The sequence below is a fragment of the Bos indicus x Bos taurus genome, chromosome 11, assembly GCF_003369695.1.
Source record: "Bos indicus x Bos taurus breed Angus x Brahman F1 hybrid chromosome 11, Bos_hybrid_MaternalHap_v2.0, whole genome shotgun sequence".
Taxonomy (NCBI): Eukaryota; Metazoa; Chordata; class Mammalia; order Artiodactyla; family Bovidae; genus Bos; species Bos indicus x Bos taurus.
In genome coordinates this window covers 104,886,101-104,909,373 of record NC_040086.1, presented here as the reverse complement: position 1 = coordinate 104,909,373, position 23,273 = coordinate 104,886,101, and the positions used below count along the sequence as shown (strand labels likewise).

The 23,273-nt window shown below is 53.3% G+C and overlaps 1 long non-coding RNA gene across 1 annotated transcript; it reads left to right on the top strand.

Moving 5' to 3' along the window:
• The first annotated feature begins 9 nt into the window (after positions 1-9).
• Positions 10-8,731, top strand: LOC113901875. Its single transcript, XR_003513572.1, has 3 exons — positions 10-167; positions 2,989-5,124; positions 8,419-8,731. It is a non-coding gene; the product is annotated as an uncharacterized LOC113901875 (long non-coding RNA).
• Positions 8,732-23,273: the final 14,542 nt, after the last annotated feature.

Below are 23,273 nucleotides of genomic sequence, written 5' to 3'. Positions count from 1 at the left end.
CGGCCGCGCCGCGGAGGAGCCGCAGGAGCCGCGCGCCGCCCCCGCGCCCGCCCGGCGCCCGCGCCCCGCGCCCCTCGCCGGCCCCGCCTGGAGGCGGCCCGAGCCTCCGGAGACGCCCCACCCCTCCCGTCTCCGGCCGGCCCCCGAAGTGCGCCGGGGCGCTTGGAGTGAGTAGTCGGTTTGAGGTCTGACCCCCGTCCGCTCCCGGCCAGAGGCGGGGCCCTCCGGCGCTGCGGAGCCCCTCTCCCCGGGGGCCCCCAACTGATGGGCGCTGAGTCGGTGGCCGGGTGGGCAGAAACTGCCCTGCCTCCGCGGTCCCGGGTGCGAAGTTCAGGCCGGGAGGGTGTGGGCCCCCGCCAGGCGCGCAGATGGGCTGCTTTGGGGCTGCTGCTGTTCCTGTGGTCAGTGCCGTAACCGGAAACTCCTGCCCGGCCCGGCGCCGCTGTGTGCCTAGCACCGTGCCCCTCTCCTCCTCCGGGCTGGCGGAGGGGGTTCCTTGAATCTGCACAGAGCTCCGGTCTGGCCCCCGGGAAGCCGCTGGCCCCTCTGCGTCCCCTCACCCGCCCCCTGCGCCCCTACCAGTACCCCGAGCTCTGGGCTGCGCGTCCAGCCTTCTCTCTAGGAAAGCTGCCCAGGCCTCCAGCTGCCTTTGCCAAATGCCGCTGTGTCTGCGCTTCCTGCTTCACTTCCACGTTCGGGAGAAGGAACAGGGGCCGCGGATGGATAAGCAGTCCCCCAGGGGCAAGAGTCCTGCTGCAGGGAAGCTGGGTGGCAGGGTTCAGGCCTGCTGTGCAGTGGAAGCCCAGGGCCAGAGCAGCAGAGGGTGGGGCAGGGCAGGGCCCACCTGCCTCTCAGGGTCTCTGAGCACCTGAGTCTGCGCCGGCTGGCCTTGGGGAGGCCGGGTGGAGGCTGGGGTACCCCGGGCCTGGCTGCATGGGCGTCCCTGCAGGAGGAAGCCTGTTCAGACACACTGTCATTGGCCAGTTTGGAGAGGGGGAGGGAGCACTGTCTTCTAGGACCCCTGCCCCACCCCCCCAGCAGTAAGGCAGGTGGTCTCTGGTCCTCACTGACCGTGTGGCCCTGAAGTTCTCTCAGGGTTTGAGTGATTTTTCTAACAGCTCAGAGATCTTCACTCGAGGCCTGGGGTGTCCCACTGCCCCTCAGGGTCCTGGGGCTGGTGGGGCGGACCCTCACCCGTGCGAGGGGCACCCTCACCCGTGCGAGGGGCACATTGAAAGGAAGACTAGCACTGTGCTTCTGTCCCCCGTGCCAGCCTCTGTGGCCCCGACCTAGGCCTGTCTCAGGGTGAACTGGGGTTTTGTTTCCTGTCTAGAAAGTGCCAGAAATTGGACAGGAGAAAACAAATCAGAGGCTTTATTCCTACAGGGATAGAAGGGGGCTGTTTCTTATCTGCCTGGGGAATTTGGGGCCAAGTGTCAAGAAACCCATGAAAACATTGAATTAATCCTTCAGTAAATTGTTTAATAAACGCTGTCTTCCCATTAGGAGAGTAATACTTTATCACTGAAAGTTTGGGAAAAGTATCTAATGAGCCAGAACTAGGGACTCCACATAATTTGGCTTGAGTTTTCACAGGTTTAACGACTGCCATGATGAACGTCTTTGCTGATGTGTCCCTGGAAGCCGGCTCAGTTTTCCCAAGGGTAAATTCCTAGAAGAGACACTGCCGGGCCAAGGACTGGGATGTATTTTGGCCAAAATGCCCTCCGGAGAGGCCCGGCTGAGTACCGTCCGCCCTCTGGGGCTGGCTCGAGTCCTCCTTTGTCTCTGGCAATCTCACAGGTAGAACAAGCCTTTCCACTTGGAGTTTAATCCCTTTACCTCCTGGTGGTATAGAGCATCTTTTCATTTTACTGTTGGCCATTTGGAAAATTGCCGGTATGTGTTCTGTGTGCATTTTTAAGTATTTTTCTGTTGGGGCGCGTGTCTTTTTCTTGCTCAGCGCCTTCCTCATTAGGGTTGAGCCCGTCTCCATCATATACACGCTTATTTTTCAGTTTGTCATTTTCCTCTGAACTTTGGGTTCAGCTTTTGGTTTGTTTTGCTGGTAATGCTTGAGTTTTCAATTTGTGTAGCCAAACCTGTCAAAGTTGCTTTTATGGTTTCGAGCTTGGAGATAAGACCCAGGGCGGCTATCGCCGCGCTGAGGTTTCCTAACCCGTTTGCCAATTTAATGGCTAAACTTACAAATAAGAACTGAAGACCTGGAGGGTGTGAATTACAGGTTCCTGTGGCCATCAGAAGCCCAAGATGTGACAGGTAATAAATTCTGGAAAGGGAGAGGCATTCTTCACCTCTTGTTGGAAGCCACCAACCTTCAGATATCTGTGTACACACGCAGGCTTGTGTGCACACACACACACAGGCACACGTGTATGGATGCACAGAGCACATGTGCGCGCGTTCACACTTTAACTTTTGGGAAGCTCTGTCTCCTGCGTGTTGTTAGGTCATCATCAGAGGAAGGGCTGGTTTTATCGCAGCTCTCCTGTTGTAAGAGGTGCCGACCTTGGCGTTTAGTTCCCCAGTCAGGCTTCTCACTGTGCGGGTTCAGGGTCTCCTGGGATCAGCCCCCAGGCCACCTTCCCCCAGTTCCTGCAATGGACCCACCTGACACCGTGAAGGCTCCCTTCCCCAAGGCAGGGGCCCCCCAAGCAGCTCTGCTCAGCCCAGTCCGACGCTTCTAGAAGGACAGCCAGTAGCTCTCCTGTCCTGCAGGTGGGTGAGTGGTGGGAGCAGGGGCTGGGGCAGTGGCTGGGCTTCTGGTCGGGCCCCAGGGCCCCTCGTGGGCACTGCTGGCCTCTGGCCCTCCCCTTGTCCTCCTGTCAAGGGGAGCAGGGAGTTCTTAGAGACGTCTCTGTTATTCTCCGCATGGAGGTGACCTCCAGGGAGGCAGCTGGGGCCCTGGGGCCAGAGTGCGAGTGGCAGAAGCCAGACGCCCCCTTATTTGGCTGTTTTCCTTAAAAGAGTGAAGAGCGACTTCACGATGAGAGAAACAAATGAAAGGAGGCACGGGCCCCCGCCCACACCAGGAGCCCTGACAGCCCCTGGGATGCAGCACTCTAGCCAGCTGGTGTGACCATGAAGGGCGTGTCCTCGCCACGTCGGAAACTCGAGGCCTGCTGATCCCGCTCGAGGACTCTGTCCCAAGGTTGCCGTCACAGTCCAGGCAGGCGAATGGCCGCAAAGACGATCCTTCATTTAGCAAAGCAACCCCCGCCTTCCGGCTGTTAGGAGGGGTGGGGGCACTGACCGCAGTGCGCCTGGAGCCTCTGCTGGAGAGGACGGGGCGGGGCTGCGTGGAGCCTAGGCGGACTCTCCCGGTGGCCGTGGGGCGGCCTGCCAGCAGAAGAGATGATGGAGTGGCGTCTCACCCGGGATGCGCCAGCCACTGTTAGCAGCGGGGCCTCCTCTGCAGAGCGGCCCGCGAGGGGGCTGGCCGGGGTGCTGTGGGCTCCCTGCTGACCTCTTCCTACTGTTCCAGCTTTGATCGTGAGCATTGCTTTCGTACATACAAAGACCAACTCGTAGCGTATGGAATGGAGCTGTGCGTAAGTTCATGTGTGTGAGCGTAGCCACACACACACAGCACCCAGACCAGGTCCGTGTAATAACTCTGCCCACTCAGTTCAGCCTTGGAGAGTCTTTCTGTAAAACTGTTTTAAAATCACTCACCTCAAGAGTTTGGGACTGACGTATACACACTATCACGTATAAAATAGGTGACCGGTGAGAACCTGCTGTATAGCTCTGCGCTGTATTCAAATGGGGAGGAAACCAGAAAAGAGCGGATCTGTGTATACACAGAGCTGATTCAGTTTGCTGTGTGGCAGAAACTAGAGCAATATTGTAAAGCAGCTAAACTCCAGTGAAAATTAATTAAAAAGTCTCTTGCCTCAGAAATGACTTTTATTCAGTTTGTTTCTCAAGTGTCAGATTTCTTAAGAGTTTTCCTGGTGTGATTTTCGCCCAATTTATTATTTACCATCTTAGTGACCAACTTGACTTTAAGATTGTCCCTTAATAAGGCAGCTAAACTAGGCAGAAATGAGCCCCTTGAGGGCACAGTGCTTGTCCCAAATGGAATGAAGACATGTTACCTCCAATTTATTCTCAGAAGAGCGGGGTATTTCCAACCCCAGGTTTGAGAGAAAAAAGATATTGTCTCTGATTCTTTGCAGAAAATAAATTGGATGAAGGCCCTCATTCCACAACTCTGGGAAGCTTGCTTTTGCCTCTCCTTGGGGCTTCGGGGCACCGGGACGGTGCTGGGAGGTGGTCGGACTGGGGCTCAGGCTGCATTAAAGTGGGGAGACCCCTTTAAAAGCAGGAAAACATGCTGGGCAAAGGCAGAGCAACGGAGGCTGGCAGGAGCCGGACGTTCTGGTCCAGCTGTGCTCTGGGCCGGAGACCCCTGAGGACGGTCCACTCAGAGGTAAGGACACAGGCCTGGGTGAGGGGAGCTGGCGGTGACGTGCGTACAGGGAGGCCGGGGGCAAGATGACCCCTCAGTGCCTGCTGAGGAAGCAGCTGGGCCTCTACACTCCTTACACGGGGCCCCTGGGAGGGGGCACCTCGGTCAGGATCGTGGCCAGTGCAGGCCCCCTCCTGGTACCTCCACCCTGAAGGCATCTGGGCGGTGGCTCCGTGTCTGCACAAGCAACTCCTCGAATCCCGTACATCAGAAACATGGCTGCCTGTCCCTGCTTCCGGCCAGGGGTCAGTTAACTTGTTACATCTTATAGGAGTTTTATTCCAGCTCTGTTCAGTGGCGGAGGCTGCTCCAAATTGGTCAAGTGGTGACGAGGTGGTAAGACTGGGGCGTGCAGATCTGAACTGGAGTGTTAAACGTCAGGATGCGCAGGATGGCAGATGTCGCAGAGGAAACCGATTCCGGCGGAGCTTGTCCCGAGGACGCCTCTGTGCTCCCGGGAGATGATTTGGCGCAGAGTAAAAATGGGAGAGTTCACACTTCAGTCTCAAAAATCTCCCCAAGTCTGCAAAAATGATTCTATTTCAGCTTTCTTTTGGCAGAAAGAAGAGGAACCTACTGCACGTTCTCTGAGTTTGGGAAAGGCAATATGGAAAACTCGACCTTTTTCGGTACAGAAATCTCCTTCTGTCCTGAATCACGTCTTCCCTTCCTAGGACGTGGGAGGGGACGTGTGTCCTCAGGCTGAGGAAGGATCCTGGTGTCCTGGTTTCTCGGCCCCAGCTAGTTGGTGCCATCAAAGGACAGTTGGGCATTCCCTTGTACCCCCACCCCCTTCCAGAAGGTACCATCTAATTCCACACTAAAGCCACTTTCAGAAACATCCCCTCCACGACACCCTGTGTGGCCCAACTTGGGAGTATATAGAGCGATAGACATGGTTGGGAAAAATGTCAGGAACCTGCAGACTGGGGAAAGGACACGAGGCCTCTGCTGGTGGGTGGAGACCCGCTGGGAGGGGCCTGGGCGAGGTGAGTGCCCCTGGGTGAACAGCAGCTGCATGGGAGGGTGGCTCCAGTCGGCTGGCTCTTGGGCTGAGCACGGAGCTGGGGGCAGTGCAGTTTTCCCTCCCTGAAATCAGAGCATCGGACTCAGCTTTCCCCTGGGAGCCTGGATTTTACTTTCTTAGTTTCTAGAGTGGCAATGTTTCACTGCCCTGGGGGTGACCACTGAGTGTGCCTGTTCTTCAGCCTTGACGGGGCGCGGTGAGGTCATCTGTAGGCCACGCAGTGCCCAGGGAGCAGACAGGCCAGGCGAGCAGACTCCCCACCCCCATGGAGATGGCGTGTGTGGGGGGAGCTGGTGGGCACCATGGCGAGTGTGCAGAGGAGGTCCCCCAGCATGTTCCTCTCTGTTTATAAAGCAGGACGAGCCACTTTTTGAAGAGCAGCTGATGCACTTTACCCTACGTGCATAAACCAGTCTCCAGCTACAACAAACAAGGGTTTCCTCTGCTAGGAGGCAGAAGGAGGTTGACCAGTAAGACAGACATAAAACTCACCAGAATTCTTAGAGTGGGAGCCAGGGAGAAGGAAGCTTTAATCTGGGCCACCCGGCACCACTGAGGTTTTATACCAGAGACTCGCTGGGGGCCGGGCTGGCTGGTTACGTGAATGACACAGGCAGAGGTGACCTTCTGTCACCCTCGGCAGTCCGCTTGCTTGTAGCCTAAGGATGCAGTGCGTTGGGCTTCCCAGCGACCACGGATCCACCTGCCAATGCAGGCAATGCAAGAGACACGGCTTTGATCCTTGGGTCGGGAAGATCCACTGGAGTAGGAAATGGCAACCCACTCTAATTCCTGCCTGGAAAATTCCAAGGACAGAAGAACCTGGCAGGTCCGTGGGGTCGCAGAGCTGGACATGACCGCATACACGGTGGGTTAGCTTCATCCTGAATGCACACAGACATGGTGGAGACGTGTGCGTGTTCGGTTTAGCTCAGCATCTTTTAAAGGCATTCAGGGAAAGGAGTCTGACCACTGGAGGCAGGCTCAGAGCAGATTGTCTGGGGCGGGGGGTGGGCGGCCAGGCCCCAGGGGATCCCCAGCACTGCCTGTCTCTGCAGCCTCCGTCCCCAGGTACAGAAAGGGCCCAGAGCGCTGTACAAACCCTCTGACTAAGAAGCCACTGCTCTGCTCTGGGAGCCTGGAATGGAACACACAGGCACAGCCTGAGGTCTTCGGGGCCGAGGGGCTGCCATGGGCTCTACGGTGACAGCCCTGCTCTGACAGCCACCCTGGACGCCAGGCCGACTGGAGAAGGGACTCAACCTAAAACCTTGAAGGAGGAGCCCAGGCATTTAAAGCTGACGCCCAGGAGAGAACACATGTTTGACAACTGGTTTCTGCTCTGAGTCGTCTCTTGTGCCTTTGGCTGAACTTCAGGGGAAAAGGGTGGAGCTTGGTTTTGCACCGAGACCTGGAGGAGAAAGAGGTCTCTGATGAGCAGACTAAATCTTCCCGACATGCCCAACGCTGCCCTTGCCATCGGGGTAGAGGGTGGTGGCAATGGCTGGGGACAGTGTCCCGCCGTGTAGTCTGGGGACCCCCGCTTTGGGCCTCAAAGACCAGGGCACTGAGGCTGGAACATTTGTGACTGGAAAAGGAGAGCTGCTTTGGGGGGCATTATCCTGAAGAATCCAGAGCTGACTGAGCGGCTCGGTGCCGGAGGTCACTTCCAGAGAAGGGTCCGAGGGCAGACCCCGACTCTCAGCTGGAGGTCCTGAACACAAGACGGGGCTGCTTCTGGGGCTGCCCAGCTCAGGGGGCTGGAGACCCCAGGCTTTAAGGACAGGCCAGAGGCAGAGAGAGCTTCATCTAAGACCCAGACTCATCCATCTCGGTAAATACGCTAAAATTTTAGTAAATGTATTGCAGCCTCGACCTTGACAGTACCGTCTCGTTTTTCCCACCACTGGTGTCGAGACTTAGTTGGAGACCTCAAGTGGACAGAATAACATTGACCTTTGAACCTGAGACCTTGACCTGGGAGGCGAGGGTCGATTTTAAAGGAAGAATCTGCGCTGGTTCTGGACTCCACGTGCCCTCACAGGAGCTGGCGCCCGGGCGCTTGCCCACCCGCCTCCCTTCCCAGGCCCAGGAGCTGCCCACTTGGTCCTCTGCCTTGAGGGACGTGGACCTGCCGTCTTCCTTCACCGGCGGGACAGCTGCGGGTGCCCTCCTGCTGGTCACTCAAAAAGAAAACAACTCAGTAGAACTTGGAAATAAGTCAAGGTCCGTGAGTTCACTCTAAGATTTCTAAATAGCCCAAATCGTCACCTTTGTAGAAGAATCAGCTCCATACGTTGAGGATGTGAAGAGGAGAAATCCAGCGTTTTTCCTGCCTTTCCCGAGTGAACTCTGCTCCTGGGGAGCCAACAGTATATCATTGTTCTGCAGCTCCCAGGGGATTAATGGGGATGGCAGCCACTGGTTCCTAAGAGGGGGTGTTCAGACCTTTTGTGCCCAAGGGTGGCTGAGGGGATGGAGACTTCCACCTTGAGGGGTCCACTCGTTGGATGGAGGCTGGCTGACCGAGCGCAGGGAGGAAGCGGCCGGCAGCACCCCAGCGTGCAGAGAACCTGGCCGGGAGACCAGTCTTCCCCAGTCGGCTGCGAGAAGAGGGCAGCTTGGGAGCAAGCTCTGGCGTGTCCCTCCTCCCCACCCTGAGGACTCCAGGGGTCTCATCAGCTCTTCTCCAGGAGCATCTGGTGGGGTACTAGAGTGAGAGCCCTTGAAAATGTGCCCCTCAGCCTGTGGCCCCCGGGAGTTCTTCACTCAGGACCCCATGCTCCTCTGACCACAGCCCCCCACATCCCCATCCCAGCACCCTCCCCAGTCATGGCTGGGGCCCCTTCTCATCCAGGTGTCTGGGCTTTGACATTCTGAATTCCCATCTCTACAGGTTTTGAGGTGGCCGTTTGACCCGAATCTCAGTCCTCCAGGGGATGGAAGAAGAGTTGTTGCTTTGTGTGTGCAGCTTTCCTCGTCCTGAGGATGGGGTGACGGCCTCCCAGCGCTCTACATGTTGAGGGCTGAGCTGAAGCCAGACGTGCCCCTCTGCGGCTCCTGCCACATGCCTTCGGGATCCACGCTTACTCTTTCCCTCTCGTTTGCTCCTTTCTTGCTGTCGCTCAGTCTGTCAGGCACGTCTGACTCTTTGTGACCCCATGGACTGCGGGACTCCAGGCTTCCCTGTCCTTCACTCTCTCTCAAAGTTTGTGCAAACTCATATCCATTGAGTTGATGACGCCATCCAACCATCTCATCCTCTGTCACCCCCTTCTCCTCCTGCCCTGGCGGCTCAGATGATAAAGAATCTGCCTGCAGTCCAGGAGATCTGGATTTGATCCCTGGGTCGGGAAGATCCCCTGGAGGAGGGCATGGCTGCCCACTCCAGTATTCTTGCCTGGAGAATTCCATGGACAGAGGAGCCTGGCAGGCTGCAGTCCACGGGGTTGCAAAGAGTCGGAAAATAATTGGGTTTCCTATAAAGCTGTCAAAGTAGAGGAGAAAAAGTCAAGGAGATGTGACATCTAAAGAGTGAGAGTCCCTTATGGGGAACGCTCTTCCATGCTGGGCCCGAACACTCTGATGCCGGGAGCTTGGGTGACCAGCAGAGAGGCCTTCTCTGCTGATTCCTCCCAGTCTGGCCTCGGCCTCAGACGCCCCGGCTACCCCAGGCAGCAGATGCAACCTGGCCAGGTGGCCTTTGTCTGGTCAGGTGACTGAGCTCTGGGGCCAGGCTGGAGTAGCTCAAACCACCTACTTCTTTACTGACACTGCCCCATGGTGACTTCTGAGGGTGGGTTGATGACCAACATTTGGGACTCTCTGGAGGACACACCTGGGAGGTGTGGGCTCTGCCTCTGTCAACGAGAATCTGGAAGGCAAACCTCCTGGTGTGAGCAGGGCCATGTGGAAGGAGTGTCCAGGCTCAGAGGGCACGTCCTCCGCCTCTACCCGGGAGACCCAGGGGGGCCTGGCAGAATGACAGCACTCATTCAGAAAGCGGATAAAAATAGCCAAGCAGCCAGTCGCCTATGGGGAAATCCACAGTGACCCAGGTAGACTGGTGGCTGCCGGGGGCCACGGTGGGGAGCTGGGGGACAGGAGGAGGATGACGGCTGAGGGGCCTGGGGTGCTGTGCTGCTGAGTCCTAAAGTCAGCCGTGGTGGTGGCCGCCCATGCGGTGACTTCACTAAAAGTCACTGAACGTGATGTTTGCCGAGGTGGTGACTTCACGAAAAGTCCTTGAGCTGTACTCTTTTTTTTTTCATATGTGGAGTGTCATTCACTTATTACAATGACACAGCTGTGAGTAATTTTTGAAACTCTTGGAATTGGCCTCTGTGCCTTGGATACATTTTGCCAAGTTCAGTAGTCATATATCCTTATGTTTTGGAGATTTTTTGGATTCAAATTTTGGGAGTGCTTTAAAGCCAAGTCCAGTGAAGGGCATGGAGGGACTGAGCGGGTCACTTCCATGTTGGGTTACCAACAAAGTGCAACTTATAAACTGTTTCTGCAGTTATTTCTGAAAGAGAAGTTAAAAGCCTCTGGACCGAAGCAGCATTATTCAAGCAAACTTACAAAAGTGATCTCTTTGAAGGACACTGCTCATTTGGCAAATAGTTTGTGCCTGTATTATTCCTTCCATTTTCTTTGGATTTACTTTACTATTCTTTCTCTGTTTTCTGTTTTTAAGATGGATGCTTAACTATTAATTTTTAGCATTTCTTATTAATTTTGCATACCTTTTAAGGCTATCTGTTTCTAAGCACAAGTTATGATACATTAATTTGTAATTTGATTATTATTTTAAAATATTCTCATAATAATTTAATGGTAATTTCCAAGCATGAAAGTTTCCTAATTTTTCTGGTTATTGATTTCTAGCTTAAGTTGTCTCAGTCACATATTGCTTTGTGAGAAACCGCCCCAAAACATAGAGATTTAAAATGACAACTGTTGTGGTATTTATTTCACTTGTGAATTGAAGTTCAGGTCGTGCTCTGTGGGGATTTTTCCAGGGTGAGGCGGGAATTGGCTGACGTGCGTGTGTGTGTGCTCTTTGCGACCCCAAGGACTGTAGCCCACCAGGCTCCTCTGTCCAATCCCTATGGGATTTCCCAGGCAAGAATACGGAGTGAGTTGCCATTTCCTTCTCCAGGGGCGCTTGTGGTAGAGAACTCGCCTGCCAAGGCAAGAGACATAAAAGACGTGGGTTCCATTCTTGGGCTGGGAAGATCCCCTGAGAAGGAAATGGTCAGCCACTCCAGTATTGTTGCCTGGGAAGTCCCATAGGCAGGGGAGCCTGGAGGGCTACCGTCCATGGGGTGGTAAAGAGTTGGACACGACTGAAGTGACTCAGCACACGTGTTCTCCAGGGGATCTTCCCAACCGAGGGATCAAACCCTCGTCTCCTGCATGGGCAGGCAGATTCTTTACAACTGAGCCACCATGGAAACCCCGGAATTGTCTGAAGTCTCATCCACGTGCACAGCTAGTACTTCACGCGTCAGTCAGGGCCTTAGCTGGGTCTGAACACCGTCACGGGGCCTCGCTGCATGTCCTCGCTGCATGTCCTCGCTTCCTCACGACACTGAGGCTGGGTTCTCAGGGCAAGACGGTCTGAGAAGGAGCCAGCTGGGCGGCGTCAGCTCTGCGACCCAGCCCCGGGTGTCTCGGCACCAGTCCCACCAGGTCTGGTCCTCGAAGGCAAAGACCTGCCAGGTTCCAAGTAAGGGGAGCCGGACTCCACCTCTTCACAGGTTCTGGGTGATCTTAGACAGAAATACTGTTGTAGCTTTTTTTGTTTTTAATACAATCTGCTCCACTACCCTTCATGATGTCAGCCCTTTCACATTTTTGAGAATTCCTTTCTGGCTCAGTATATGGTTAATTTTTATAAATACTCAGTGCATTTGGGAAGAATGTGTGGCGTTGTAAGAAGCAACCAAGTCTCAGTTTTGTTGGCCATGTTGATAAAATGTTCTATATATCCAGACTGACTTTCAGGTGACTGCTCTATTTAATTACCCAGAGAGAGTGTATCAGAATCTCCCTTGATGTGTAATTGTTCTACTTTTCTTCGTTTATTTGAAAGTGTTTGCTTTATGTATTTTGAGGCTACTTTATTAAGTACATAAAAATTTAGAATTATTATTATTCCTGATATATGGGTTACTTTATCAATATGAAGTGTTTCTTTTTATGTCTAGTAATGCTTTTTGCTTTAAAGTTTATTTTCTGATATTAACATAGCTACCCAAGCTTTGCTTTGATTAGTATTTTATGCTGTTTATCTATTCTTTACTTTCAACTTTTAAGTATATTTATGTTTTAGGTGCATTTCTTGTAAAGAGTATATAGTTTCCTAATACCCACCTCATCTATCTGAAAATTCTAGTAGACTGTTACTATTATTATTTTTAGCACTTCAAAGGCACCATTTCATTGTTTTTTGTGTGAAAACCCAACAGCCTTCTTTATTTCTGTGGCTTCTTATGATTTTCTCTTTATTGCAGATTTTTAAAGAAGTTTATACTGTGAATGTCTAGTTGTAGATTTATTCTGATTTATTCTTCTTGGTTTTCCCTACTTTCTTCAATTTCAGTCTGAATTTGGCAATAAGGAGCTGATGATCTGAGCCACAGTCAGCTCCCACTCTTGTTTTTGCTGACTGTATAGAGCTTCTCCATCTTTGGCTGCAAAGAATATAATCAATCTGATTTTGGTTCCAAATAGGGAAAGGAGTATGTCAAGGCTGGATATTGTCACTCTGCTTATTTAACTTATATGCAGAGTACATCATGGGAAATGCTGGGCTGGATGAAGTACCACCTGGAATCAAGATTGCCAGGAGAAATATCAATAACCTCAGATATGCAGATGACACCATACTTATGGCAGAAAGTGAAGAGGAACTAAAAAGCCTATTGATGAAGTGAAAGAGGAGAGTGAAAAAGTTGGTTTAAAACTCAACATTCAGAAAACTAAGATCATGGCATCTGGTCCCATCACTTCATGGCAAATAGATGGGGAAACAGTGGAAACAGTGACAGAATTCATTTTTGGGGGCTCCAAAATCACTGTAGATGGTGACTGCAGCCATGAAATTAAAAGACGCTTGCTACTTGGAAGAAAAGCTATGACCAACCTAGACAGCATATTAAAAAGCAGAATCATTACTTGCCAACAAAGGCCCATCTAGTCAAAGCTATGGTTTTTCCAGTAGTCATGTATAGATGTGAGATTTGTACTATAAAGCTGAGCCTTGAAGAATTGATGGTTTTGAACTGTGGTGTTGGAAAAGACTCTTGAGAGTCCCTTGGACTGCAAGGAGATCCAACCAGTCCATCCTAAAGGAAATCAGTTCTGAATATTCATTGGAAGGACTGATGCTGAAGCTGAAATGCCAATACTTTGGCCACCTGATGTGAAGAACTGACTTATCGGAAAAGACCCTGATGCTGGGAAAGATTGAAGGCAGGAGGAGAAGGGGACGACAGAGGATGAGATGGTTGTATGGCATCACTGACTCAATGGATATGAGTTTGAGTAAACTCTGGGAGATGGTGATGGACAGGGAGGCCTGGTGTGCTGCAGTCCATGGGGTTGCAAAGAGTCAGACACAACTGAGCAACTGAACGGAAGTGATGGATTCTCCTTGGGATTCACAAGTTTTCTTGAATCTATAGAGTGATGTCTTTCATCAATTTTGCAAAAGTTCTCAACCATTACTTCTTTGACTATTCTCATTCTTTCTTTCCTCCTCTGCTGGGGTCGTAGTGAAATGTGCGTTTCTGTCCCCATCCACTGTGTCTCTCACACCCCTCTGTATTTTCCGATCCTTTTGTTTTATGCATTTAACGTTCATTTACATTTGCTTGCATATTTACCATTTTCGTTTTTCTTCATCTCTTCCTCCTCCATTTGAGTAGCCTTGATACTTAGAAAGGTTTGAACTTTTGTGTTAGTGTTCCCTTTATTGTTATAACTCTACATATTAAACTTTATTCCTCATTTTCTGTAGACAGTATTTAACATCTAATCCTCTAACACACAATTGCAGTTGCTTTTTTCCATTTCCTGACATGCCATTGGCAACCTTTTATTTTCAAACTTGACGGTAATTTTAGATGTATTTCTGTGAGCAGCATAAAATTGGGTTTGCAGGTACAACCCAATTTCTCCTCTCGATCCCGTTTCATTGCCTGTGAACAGACACCCAGGAGTGGGACTGCTGGGTCACTGTAGCTTCTTTAGCTTCTTGAGGACCCTCCACCCAGTTTTCCACAGCGGTCGCTCCAGTTTAGCTTGCCACCAGCGGTGCACGAGGCCCCCTTTTCTCCACATCCTCCCCAGCACGTGCCGTCTCTAGCTGCTCTGACGGCAGCCGTCCTGAGGGGTGAGGTGACGCTCACTGTGGTTCTGACTTGCGTTTCCCTGGTGGTTCGTGATGTGGAGCACCTTGCCATGGAGCTCTTGTCCGTCTGAACGTCTTCTTTGGAAAAACCTCAGTTCCCCTCCTCTGCCTTTCAAAATTTGGATAGTCTTTTGCTACTGTGTATGAGTTCCTTATCTGTGTTGGATATTAACCCCTTTTCAGACGTATGGTTTACACGTCTTCCTTCCCTGTCCGGAGGTTGCCTTCTCATTTGTGGATGGTTTCCTTTGCTGGGTGCTTACCTTTGGCGCCATCCTCATGTTGATTTTTGCCCTGTTCCTTCTGCGGATGCTCTGGAGGAGTCTCAGTGGACCTCCCGGCCTCACAGCCCCAAGGCTTGCTCCTCTGCTGTGCACCTCTTCCTGCTCACACAGCTGGTCTGCGGCTCCATGCGTGTCCCCTTCCTTCGAAGCAGCCTGGGCGTGGGGGCCTTTACCCACTGTGGGCGTCCTCCTCTTCCTGTGGCTCCCACACTGGTTCCACGCAGCTGTCCCCCTTCCACCGCGGAGGGCTGCGTTCTGCCAGCGCTTTCTGGGCTCCTGCACTCTGGGATCTGCCCACTGCCGCGGAGCTGCCCTCCTCCTGCCTGTATGTCTACCCTCCCCACATGTATTTTCAAAGCCTGTGCTTTACACTTCGCTCCTGGTTTTCCTGAAAAATGAAGTTTTGAAAAAGATCTTGTTGTTTTAACGTGATACCTAGGTAGACAAAGGCATAAATTCTGGTTTACACAGCCATTCTCATAGCAAAACGCTCAAACTCATGCTTTTCAAGTAAATATATATATATACGTATTTGGATTTATTTCGTTGCCCCAGGTCATGGTTGTGGGCATGTGGTATTTTCAGTCTTCCCTGCGGCATGTAGAATCTTATTCCCTGACCGTGGGCTGGACTTGGGCCCTGCACTGGGAGCACAGAGTCTTAGCCACTGGGCTTCCAGGGAAGTTCCACGTTCTGGCTCTTTTTTTAGGCAGCACTCATTTTTCCTGCGCTGCAGTCCATGGGGTCGCTAAGAGTTGGACACGACTGAGCAACTTCACTTTTCACTTTCATGCATTGGAGAAGGAAACGGCAACCCACTCCAGTGTTCTTGCCTGGAGAATCCCAGGGACAGCGGAGCCTGGTGGGCTGCATGGTCCAGTCTATGGGGTCGCACAGAGTCGGACACGACTGAAGCGACTTAGCAGAAACAGCAGCAGCGTTTTTCCTGAAAGAAAATTTTGAAGTCACCTTGGCTTTAGGAATATCTTTTGCAGCACTTTAGCTTGATAAAAACACATTTTATGATTAAGTTCCAATAATTTAAGCAAACCCTTCTGGTAGAACCAAAAGGTAGAAAGAGGACACCTTTCACTGGATTTTATTTAAAAAATTAAAAATAACCAGGCGCTTCCCTTTCTCTCTTCCTTGCTTAGAATTGTGCTTATCTGTATAAAAGCCTTGGAGGGGAATAATGACTTTTCCTTTCTGATACTGAAGGAGGAAACAGAACAGGCTCCCTCTTGAAAGCAGGACTCCATCTTGGGCCGGACTGTGGACTTTGAGCTACATGCCCAGTATCTATGGAAACGACATACCAACAGGGACACCAGGCCCCCGGAAGGAAGAGCCCCAGGGCCTAATTATCTGTGTAACTGAGTAGAATCATACATTCTGGTATGCTTATTGGGGAATGACCACAAGCCTATTGAAAACTGTCCACGGTTAACTACCTAGGTTTAAGGCATATAAATCACAGGTTAACTCTGATTGTATCTTTCTTTTTCCTTTGTTCAGACTAGTTTCAGGTAATTTGGGGAGGGGGGTTGGGGCACACATGCTTAAGGTATAAGGTTTTCACAAAAACTGGCCAGGGTCCTTGGCTAAGAGGAGACTCTGCGACGGGCCCACCAGTGTAATCAACTGCACTCCACTATCTGCATTGTCCTTCTGAGAGTTTGTTTCCCGGAATGCGTGGCTACAACATTTGACAATACTTGATGGAGTAAAAAGTGCAGAGGTCATCTCGCCATGGCAGAAGAATCTGAGCCTTGTACAGGAAGGTTCTGGATGCTCCCAGCAGCTCATGGAGTTAGACGTAGGAAAGTTCCCACCCCACCCCCAAATGAGGAAGGGAGGTGGGGACTGAGGGGCGCCAGTCCCTGAGGGGTGAGAACCCCAGGAGCACGTCCACACTGCAGTGAGAGCTAGGGCTGGGGCTGTGTCCTCAGAAGCGACCCCCTGGGGCTCCCCTGGTGCTCCCGCAGCTAAGACTCCACTCTTCCAGCGCAGGGGGGCGTGGGCCCCGGTCGGTCGGGAACTGAGAGCCTGTGGGCCCAGCGGCGAGGCCAAAAAGTTAGAATAAAAGAAGCCGCGAGCCCCTGGCTCCCGCCCCAGCTCCAAGCACCTCCTTTGAAGCAATTATGCTCGGAGCGTTTCAGCGACTGTCTCTCTAGTAGGGAGGCTCCTTGGCTGTTTATATTCAAGATGAAAGGCTCCAGGTTAACATTTCCCTCACAGGAAATTCATTCAAACCGTGTTCAGTGGGGGGAGGCTGTCGAGATGTATCAGGAGTGACAAATCTCAGTCAGAAATAGAGCCCTGGGTGGACTGTCTGATCGCTGTGGGCCGGGGGTGGAAGGCGCGGAGCTGGAGGGCAAGTGGCTGCCCAGCCTGCCGTCTGAGGATCTGTTCGTGAAAGCGTCCTGCTCACTGGACCTGCTTCCTCGAGAAGCTGTTCTTGGCCAAAGGACCGTCCAAGCAGGTAAAGGAAGCTGTTATTTTATCTAATGAGGCTCAAAAAGACTCACATCTAGTATTTCCTCTGAGTCAGTGGTGCTGGACAGGAGGGACACATGATGGTCACAGCCGCGGCCGTGGCTGTGAGGGGCTGGCGGGGCGGCACTCTGCCTCACAGTGCGGGCGCCCCTGGCGGTCCCGAGAGAGGAAGTGATCCCGCTTCAGGGAGCGATCCCGCGCCCGTGTCAGCCCCGCCGCAGCCCTGCTTCAGACGAAGCTCTCTGGAGAAGGGCAGTGGGAGTCTGCATTTTGGAGCAAATAACTGGAGTTTTAGAGTTTGTGTAAAAATCTGTCTCTCTTAGAAAGGTCAGAGCCTGCTACCCACTTAACCGCCCTCCTGGAGCAGCCTGCACCTCGGCCGTTCACGGCCGTGCCTCTGTCTGGGTGATCTGAGGCCGCAGGAGAACGGATGGGTCTAAATGTTCCAACCCGAAGGCAGGTCTCAGCTGGTGGATACACACATCTGGCACGAAGACGCTCGGTCAATATTTGTAGAATAAATAAAGGAGGGGGCGGCTGGCCCGGCTGAGAGGCAGATGGAGCTTGCAGCAGCACCTCCGTCCTCACCCCGCTGGCCGAGGCTTCGAGGTGGGAGGCCTTGGACGGTCATCGGCCAGGGCCCCTCGAGGAAGCCTGGGGGTCAGCTTGCGGGCCCAGGATGGGAGGCCAGCCTCCAGGGCGCCTCCCAAGGAGGCTGATGCGGGGAAAAGTGAGAAACAAGCCTTGGGGTTCCGCACCCTCCCAAGACATTTTCCAGCTTCAAAGAGGTAATTAAAAATGCTCTTTGGAAGAGCAATTTACATTTCAGTGCAAGCATTTCCCTCTGTTAGATGGCTTTTAAGAAGGTCTTTTCGCCTTCCTCACGGAAAAGATAGGAAGCACACGTTCCGCCATCCGCCTGGTCTTGGAAAACCTCCGGTGGCCACGGCGGAGCTGGGCCGGGGCAGGCGCCCTGGTGTGAGTGCGGGAGGTCAGAAGACCAGTGCGTGTGCACACGTGGGCGAGTGTGTGTGTGTGCACACGCACCCTGTGCGTCTGGGTATGCGTGCATGAGCGTGTTTGCAGCTTCTAAGGAAATGGAAGTGATGAGCCGCAGTCTTACAGGTGAGTCCTTCCTGTGTGTGCACGTGTGTGCACGTGTGTGTGTGAGTCTGCATGGGTGACACGCGCTGAAGGACGGCTTCTATCCCGGTTGCTGACGTGGGATGTTGTCCACCTGGGCTCTGTGGCCACGTCTACCCTTTCCTGGCCTCAAGGGGAAGGTTCAGGAGGGAAAGAGACGCTCAGAGGCTGCGAGACTGAGGCGTGGAGTTGCCCACGACCTCCCCGTGGCCCCCGGACCGGCCTGAGGCTGACCCGCCGCTCTGGGACCTGCCTTCCTGGGCTAAGCTGGCCTGGGCCGTGTCTCTGCTCCTCACGACGGAAGGTGCTGAGCAGTAGAGCTTTGTGGCGGAGTTTGGACTTTCCGAGATACCGCTGTTCACCAAGCTTTACATGGGCGAGCTCTGATGTCTGCAAAACGTGAGTTTTTAGATAGAAAAGATAGCAGTTTGAGGTCGTTCAAATTGGAAGCGCCGGGGCAGCCGTCCCTCAAAGCTCTCTTGATAATCTGGTTTTCTATTTCTGTGAGACACACTGCCTCAACGTTAACTGTGAGAGAAGACAGCCATGCTTTCATGGCGCTCATGGGGGCGTGGGGGGCAGGGGGCGGCTTTGCCTCTGCTTCAGGTCGTCTGGACCCCCGCGGGTGGTGCCGGCGCCCGAGCCTCAGGTCCTGAAGGCTCCAAGGTCGCGCCTGCCTGCGGCTGGTCTGTAAGGCCTGGGCTCCTCCAGGCGGTGGCCGGGTTTGGAGCGGGAGTCTCTGCCCGGGAAGGTCAGGGAGCTGGTCAGGCAGCTGTGGACAGGTCTCTGAACAGACATCCTCGTACCCTCTTCCTCTGTTGGAGGAGCCCTCGTCCAGCTTGAAGGAGGCGACAGAGACCCCACCTCTTAGCAGGGAGAGGGTCCGAGGCTTTGGGGCCACGTTTTACAGTGGCCATCCGGAGTCCCTGTGACCTCTTCGAGACTGGGGTACAGGCTCACGTGCAAGCTCTGATGAAGGCACCTTCTGGCCTTGCTGTCTGGGGGCACGGTGGATGCACAGTCCGATAACTGTTTTATCCCCCCCAAATCTGGAGCTCCCCACGTTCTAAATTACCCCGGGCTCCATAGCTGGGCTCAGAGCGCCCTGCGGGGATTCAAGCTCTTCGAAAGAATTGAGGTGAAACTCATGTAACAGGACACGCACCGTCTTAAAGCACTTGATTAGGCGGCGTTCAGTGTTCACCGTGTTTCCATCACTGTAGACGGAAACCCTGCGTCCCCGGAGCAGGCACCCCCAGCCCCTCCACCCCAGCCGCTTCGCTGCTTTCTGCCTCTCTGGATTTGCTTGCTGCGGGTTTTTCGCCAGAAAGAATCGTGTGCTATGTGGTCTTGTGTCATCCTGTTTTCGAGGGTCATCCTTGCAGAAGAGCGCCATTCTGTCTTAAGGCTGAGTGACGCTTTGCCCAGTGGGCACCGACTGCGTTTTGTTTACTTATCACTCAAGGGGCATTTATGTTGTTTCCACGTCGTGGCTGCTGTGAATAGGGCTAATGTGAACTTTTGCATAGAAGTTTTTGTTCGAATGAGTCTCCAATTCTTTTTGGAAAGCGCTGAGAGAGAGAGGAGCCGATGCAGGGAAAGGTCGCGAAGGGGGCTGTTTTGTTTCTGGGCAGCTCCCCAAGCCCACCTCTGGCTGTGCCTCTTAGAGGGAAAGCCGTGAGCCAGACCCTCCTTCCCTGCAACCAGCCCACTTTTGTGGGAAAAGGAGTCTAGAACCTCTAGCAAAATCTCCCTTGACATGCTCCCTTCCCAATTTTGAATCAGTCAGTTGTTCCATGTCCGGTTCAGTTGCTCCTTGACCTGCATAAAGGTTTCTCAGGAGATAGGCAAGGTGGTCTGGTATTTCCATCTCTTGAAGAATTTCCCGCAGTTTCTGTGACCCATAGAGTCAAAGGCTAACCCTAACCAGCAGTCAGTGGAGCAGAAGTAGATGTTTTTCTGGAATTCCTTTGCCTCTTCTATGATCCAACGGATGTTGGCAATTTGATCTCTGGTTACCCTGCCTTTTCTAAATCCAGCTTGAACATATGGAAGTTCTCAGTTCATGTACTACTGAAGCCTAGCTTGAAGGATTTTGAGTATTACCTTGTTAGAATGCGAAATGAGCACAATTGTACGGTAATTTGAACATTCTTTGGCATTGCCTTTCTTTGGGATTGGAATGAACACTGACTTTTTCCAGTCCTGTGGCCACTGCTGAGTTTTCCAAATTTGCTGGCATATTGAGTGCAGCACTTTCACAGCATCACCTTTTAGGATTTGAAGTAGCTTAGCTGGAATTCCATCACCTCCACTAGCTTTGTTTATGGTAATGCTTCCTAAGGCCCACTTGACTTCACATTCCAGGATGTCTGGCTCTAGGTGAGTGACCACACCATCGTGGTTATCTGGGTCCTTATGACCTTTCTTGTACAGTTCTCCTGTGTGTTCTTGCCACCTCTTCTTACTCTCTTCTGCTTCTGTGAGGTCCTTGCCATTTCTGTCCTTTATTGTGTCCATCTTTACACAATAATTGACGTAGAACATTATATTAGTTTCAGCTGTACGGTGTCGTGATTCAGTGTTTCTATATATTGTAAAGTGATGGCGGTTCAGTTCAGTTCATTCGCTCAGTCGTGACCGACTCTTTGCGACCCCATGGACTGCAGCACGCCAGGCCTCCCTGTCCATCGACAACTCCCAGAGTTTGTTCAAGCTCATGTCCATTGAGTCGGTGATGCAATCCAACCCCATCTCATCGTCTCTCATCCCCTTCTCCTCCTGCCCCCAATCTTTCCCATCTTCAGGGTCTTTTCCAATAAGTCAGTTCTTTGCATCAGGTGGCCAAAGTACTGGAGCTTCAGCCTCAGCCTCAGTCCTTCCAACGAATATTCAGGGCTGATTTCCTTTAGGATGGACTGATTGGATCTCCCTGCAGTCCAAGGGACTCTCAAGAGTCTTCTCCAACACCACAGTTCAAAAGCGTCAATTCTTTGGCCCTCAGCTTTCTTTAGAGTCCAACTCTCACATCCATACATGACCACTGGAAAAACCAGACTTATTGACTACAGTAAGTCTAGTCATCACCCATCAGCACGCATAGTTACAACATTTTAATTTTCTTGTGATGAGCACTTTAAAGATCGATTCTCTTAGCAGCTTTCACAGGTACAATGTAGTGTTACAAGTATGGTCACCACGCTGTGCGTCATGTCACTTTGTAGCTGGAAGTGTGCACCTTGGACTCCACTCACCAGTGCTCCCTGTCCTCCGAGGCCCCTGGTGCAGAAATGCCGGCTGGGCCCACTGGGTGTCAGGACTCCCCCACGGAGAGACGGGTGCAGGGGGCAGCGTGCCCAGCAGGGGGCAGCCGTGCCCGCAGGTTGCCGGTGCTGAGATGCCGGGAATCAGCCCTCAGCCCTCAGCCCACCCTGTGGAGCTGGGCCGCGCCAGGCCCCCTGGAAGCTGAGCGGGAGGCCTCTGCTGCTCACCCCCTGCCTCTCGTTTCTGAAACGTACATTTGTGGTTTCCTTTTTCTCACTCTCTGCCCACTGCCCTTTCTACCCTTAAGTCCCATGCAGCCCCTCCGAGCCCCATGTGGCCCTCTGGATTAAGAGTGACTGATGTACCCCGATGCTGACAGCTTAGTAGGGAAACACGCAAAGAGCTCATTCATAACTTTTATGTTGGTTACACATTGAAATTCACAGATGATAGGTTTGGCTGAGTGAGATGTCTGATCAGAACTCTCACCTGTTTCTCTGTGCCTTTTCAAGCACAGCTCTCTTCCACTCCCCAGGCAGGCCCCTTGCCCTGCGGTCCCCTGTCAGTCTGGGGGGCAAGGGAGGCTTGTGACCGCAGCTGGGGTACAGCCGCGTGGCTGTGGGACGGCGTGCCCGATGGAGACCTTGGCCTCCTGGCCTGGCTGCAGGGCTCGATGCCAGGTGCCTGCCTGGGCCGTGGGGTCCTGGCTGCTCTTGCTGCCCGGCCACCAGCCTGGCAGCACCAATGCCACGCTGGGCCCTCTGCACACGAGAGGCATGGGCTGCAACCTGTTGGCCAGTCCCTTCCTGCCGTGGGCGCCCTGAGTCAGCACAGAAAACCAGCCCCTGGGCAAGCCCAGCATGTCAGCCTCCAAACCCGCTGGGGGCCCTTCCAGGGGCCAAGGCCTGGACGTGGGGCAGACACCTCAGCCAGAAAGCCTGGACCTCGGTGTATCCCCAGGAGTGCTCCGGGCTCTGAAGTCCCCATGCCTGCCCGGGCCAGGGAGCCTAATCATGCCCTTTCCTGGTGGCTTTTCCTCGGGAGATGGGAGACAGGAGACGGGAGACGTGGAGGCGAAGTCTTCCCCACCCTTCAGCCTCTCCTGGGGGCGGGCGTTCTGGCGTGTGGGGTCACTGGCCTCGGCCGTGGCGTGGGCAGTCCCCAGCTGCTCTCGCCCGCCTCTGCTGGGGCGTGAGTCCTCTGCTCCCCCTCCAGCTGTGGGCACAGCCTGCTTCACCTCGAGAGGACAGAGGCCCCAATGCCCAGGTCACCCTGCCCCCTCCCGGCCCAGAGCCGGGCCCAAGCCCCCCCCGGGCTCACATAGCCTTCCCGTCACCCTGGAGTGTGTACCCCATCCGTAGGATTCTCTCTCTTCCCTCACAGAGCCCAAGCTCTCCCAGCCTGCTGGGGTGGGAGGAGGGGGATGGATTTTGTGGGCAAGACACTGCGATCACTAGCCATTAAAGGAAAGCTGGACCAAGTAGAAGACGTCAGAGTTAAGAATCCTGTCTATGGGGATTTCCCTGGTGGCCCAGTGGCTGAGTTTCTGAGCTCCTAGAGCAGCGGGACCTGGTTCAATCCCCGGTCAGGGAATTAAACCCTACATGCCGCAACTAAGACTTCACACGCGACAACAAAACATCCCACGCATGACAGCAAAGACTGGAAAGCCTGTGTGCTGCTATCAAGACCCGGCACAGCCAGATAAATTAATACCTTGTGAAGAAAAAAGAATCCTGTCTATGAAGAGACAGTAAAGAACAAAGAGCAAGCTATGGACTGAGTGAAGAGATTCTCACTGCAAATAACGGACAAAGGATGCGGATCCAGCATATGTACACAGTCCTGACCGACCAAGAAGAGGACACACGCCTCAATAGCAAGACGCGCAGAAGCCGCGGGCAGGCGTCTCAGGCGGGAGACAGCTGACGGCTCGGACGAGGCCCGCTTGCGACTCGTCTCACGTGCAGTCTAGAGCCTGCCGGCGGCGAACGCGATTGGTCTCTAGGACCTTCTCTCGCTCGTGGGAGGACGAAAGGGGAAGTGTTAGTCGCTCAGTCGTGTCCGACTTTGCGACCCCATGGACTGTAGCCCGCCAGGCTCCTCTGTCCACGGGATTTCCCAGGCAAGAATCCTGGAGTT